Below are 4,255 nucleotides of genomic sequence, written 5' to 3'. Positions count from 1 at the left end.
CTCTGAGTCACTCTCTGACTTACACTAATGCTGTCATTATTTACAATCCAAAAACGTTGTCAATTTGTTACTGCAGTAATTTATTTTCCTTTGTTTATGTGGTGAGTTGGAAACCAATGAATGTTACAGACTTAAGGACGAATACTGCATTTATGGATGTACATTGCATTCAGTGTACTACAACTTAAACTCTCAGCTGCCACTGAAATAGCTACTGTTAGCTCACATTTCACTATTAATTTAGTAACATAGCATGAGCTGATGCTCACCTAAAAATGTTTGTAGAGGTGCTGGCTAACCAAGAGTAAACTGTATAAAAATAAGTAAAGACAGTCGCTCACTCTATATATGCTCCCAACAATTTAATGGAAAAACTTAATAACCAAAATGTTGGCTTTATCTATTTATTTTTTAATCTCACTATTGCCACAGTTAGGTGATTCCTTACTCATATAAAATGACAGCATCCTGTCACTTAACCACTGAAACTACAAGCAAAACTCTACAATTACAGAATAGACCATTGTTCTGCTCCCTCCCCCAGTGAACCAGTCTGAGGTATTGAAGTATTGGCTGAATGGAGGTCTCATCTTGTCAGAGTGAAAACAAGCAGACAGATCTTTAATTAAAGGTGAGAGGTAATAGTATTCTGGATTTAAATGTTTTAGCTGAATTTGGTGGCTATGGGAGACTGGGGGGATGGATAGTGGTGTAGAAAAGAGGGGTTGTGGTGTACATTGGAAGTCTCCCCTCCTCCTCACACTCTCTCCTGGCAGATTCCAGTGTAAAGTTAATTGGACAGGGAGAAGGGGCTGAGGAGGGAAGCATTCGGGCCCATTAGCAATCCCCCCTTGGAAGCTTGAGCCGAGAGGATCACAGACTCACAAATAGGAGGATTAAAATAATCAATAGGCTTCACTCTCTTTTCTCCACCACCACACACACACACACACGCACGCACGCACGCACGCACGCACGCACGCACGCACACACACACACACACACACACACACACACACACACACACACACACACACACACAGTCTAGGGAAGGCCCACACACAAGCCAGCAACACAAACAGAAATAAATACATTCTGTCTGGTCACATGCACACACCTATACACTCAAGACAGATAGAAATGTAAACTTTCAATTACTCATGCCACATATAAACACTATATTGTATGAATACACACAACAGTAATGATTCCCCCCACACACAAGCACCCACACACTGAACATGCATGGAAGCACGCACACACTCATACACCTATCCCAGTGCTAATGAGGGGTATGCCTTTGACTGACAGAGATGGAGAATAGGAGCAAAAAGGTCAGAGAGATGATAGCCTTTGGCAAGGCCCGGTTCACCAAACAGCTGTGTGGCCCACCGTGAAATTGATGTTTCTAGTATATTTTATTGATCTTTTATATATTTTCTGTTCATTTATGCATCCTGTCAACAGGACCTGAAAAACTGCAATATTCTAGGTTTCGCGGCTGAACGAGGACATGGATAATATATGTCCTGCTGGTTTTTCTATGTATCATCAAGATCAGATGGTAGACTCGGGTAAGATGAATGGAGGAGGAGTGTGTCTCTTTGTTAACATCAGCTGGTGCGCAATGTCTAATGTTAAGGAAGTCTAGAGGCTATGCTCGCCTGAGTTAGTATACCTCGTCATAAGCTGCAGACCACACTATTTACCAAGAGAGTTTTCATCACAAAAATGTCATAGCTGTCTATTTACCACCACAAACCGATTCTGGGACTAAGAACACACTCAAAGAGAAGTAAAAAGGGCTATAAGCAAACAAGAAATGTACATCCAGAGACGTCTTTTCTCGTGGCCTGTGATTTTAATGGAGGGAAACTGAAATCCATTTTACCTCATTTTTACCAGCATGTCACCTGTACAACTTGAGGCGACAAAACTCTACATTACTTTACTCCACACACAGAAACGCATACAAGGGCCTCCCTCGCCCTCCCTTAAACTCAAACAGGAAGTACCAGTGACGTGACCAATATGGAGGTGGTCCGATGTACTGTACCAGATGCTAAGCTAGAGGACTGTTTTGCTAGCACAGATTGGAATATGTTCCGGGATTCATCCAATAACATTGAGAAGTTTACCACATTAGTCACCGGCTTCATTAATAAGTGCATTAACGACATCATCCCCACAGTGACCGTACATACCCCAACAAGAAACCATGGATTACAGGAAACATCCGCACTGAGCTAAAGGCTAAAGCTGCTCCTTTCAAGAAGCGGGACACTAATCCAGATGCTTATAAGAAATCCCGCTACGACAAGCCATCAAGCAGGCAAAGCATCGATGCAGGAATAAGATAGAATCCTACTATGCCGGCTCTGACGCTCGACAAATGTGGCAGGGCTTGCAAACTATCACGGATTACAAAGGAAAATCCAGCCATGAGCTTGCCAGTGACGTGAGCCTATCAGACGAGCTAAATGCCTTTTATGCTTGATTCAAGGAAATAAATATTAAACCATGCATGAGAGACCAGCTGTTCCGGGTGACTGTGTGATCTTGCTCGTCGTAGCCGATGTGATTAATACCTTTAAACAGGTTTAACATTCGTAAGGCCGCGGGGCCAGAAGGAATATCAGGACGCGTACTTAGAGTATGCACTGACCAGCTGGCAAGTGTCTCACTGACAACTTCAACCTATCCCGGAACGCCCAAGAACGCCAAAGTAACCTGCCTAAATGACTATCGCCACATAGCACTCACATCCATAGCCATGAAAGGCTTGGAAAGACTGGCCGTTTCTCACATCAACACCATCATTCCAGGCACACTGGACCCACTCCAATTCGCATATCGCTCCAACAGATCCACAGATGACGCACCCTCTACTGCACTCCACACTGTCCTCACCCACCTGGACAAAAGGAATGCCTATGTAAGAATGCTGTTCATTGACTACAGCTCAACATTCAACACTATAGTCCCCTCCAATCTCATCACCAAGCTCAGGACCCTGGGTCTGAACACCTCTTTCTACAACTGGATCCTGGACTTCTTGATGGGCCGCCCCCAGGCAGTGAGGTAGTTAACAACACATCCACCACATTGACCATCAACACGGGGGCCTCTCAGGGGTGTGTGCTTAGTCACCTCCTATACTCCCTGCTCACCCATGACTGCGTGGCCATGCACGACTCCAACACCATCAAGTTTGCTGATGACACGATGATGAGACAGCTGACAGGGAGGAGATCAGAGACCTGGCAGTGTGGTGCCAGGACAACAACCTCTCCCCCAGGGTCAGCAAGATGAAGGAGCTGATCGTGGACTACAGGAAATGGAGGGGTGAGCACGCACTCATCCACATTGACAGGGTTATAGAGGAGCGGAACGAGTCCGTCAAGTTCCTCGGTGTCCACATCACTAAGGTCCACACCCACCCACACAGTTGTGAAGAGGACACGACAGCACCTCTTCCCCCTCCAGAGGCGGAAAAGATTTGGCATAGGTCCTCAGATCTACACATACAGCTGCACCATTAAGAGCATCTTGACTGGCTGCATCACCGCTTGGTACGGCAACTGCAAGGCACCTGACCGCAAGGCGCTACAGAGGGTGGTGAGCATGGCCCAGTACATCACTGGGACCGAGCTCCCTGCCATCCCGGACCTCTATACCAGGCGGTGTCAGAAGAAGGCCCAAAAATGTTCAAAGTCTCCAGCAACCCTAGACATAGACTATTCTCTATGCTACCGCACAGCTAGTTTTGCACTAACAAAAATGAGGGGTTAAATATGTGTACAAATATACATTATATATTTCCTGAGCTTTCTTATATCTCCTAGATATTGGACAGACACTTAAAAAATGTATTCCTTATGATTTCATTTTTGACTGTCTTTTTTGCCATTTAGGCATGTGTTATTCAATGGGTTTCTATGGGATTTGGTAATAAATGCAAAATTCTAAATATTATAAAATATTTTTTGTACATATATTTTACAATAGCAAAAGGGGTCATAAAATTCAAAATCAAATAGCTAAATGACCTATGGTATGACCATCTTAAAACAATTCCAAGTGCCAGATTATAACCCAACAGCACCCATCAATGTCTTTATCCTTTTAAGGATCCAACCCTTTTTTTCAGTTTTTGCCTAAAATGACATACCCAAATCCAACTGCTTGTAGCTCAGGACCTGAAGCAAGGATATGTGTATTCTTGATACCATTTGAAAGGAAACACTTTAAAGTT

Source organism: Oncorhynchus mykiss, chromosome 17 (assembly GCF_013265735.2).
Source record: "Oncorhynchus mykiss isolate Arlee chromosome 17, USDA_OmykA_1.1, whole genome shotgun sequence".
Taxonomy (NCBI): domain Eukaryota; kingdom Metazoa; phylum Chordata; class Actinopteri; order Salmoniformes; family Salmonidae; genus Oncorhynchus; species Oncorhynchus mykiss.
Note: the sequence above shows the minus strand (reverse complement) of the source record.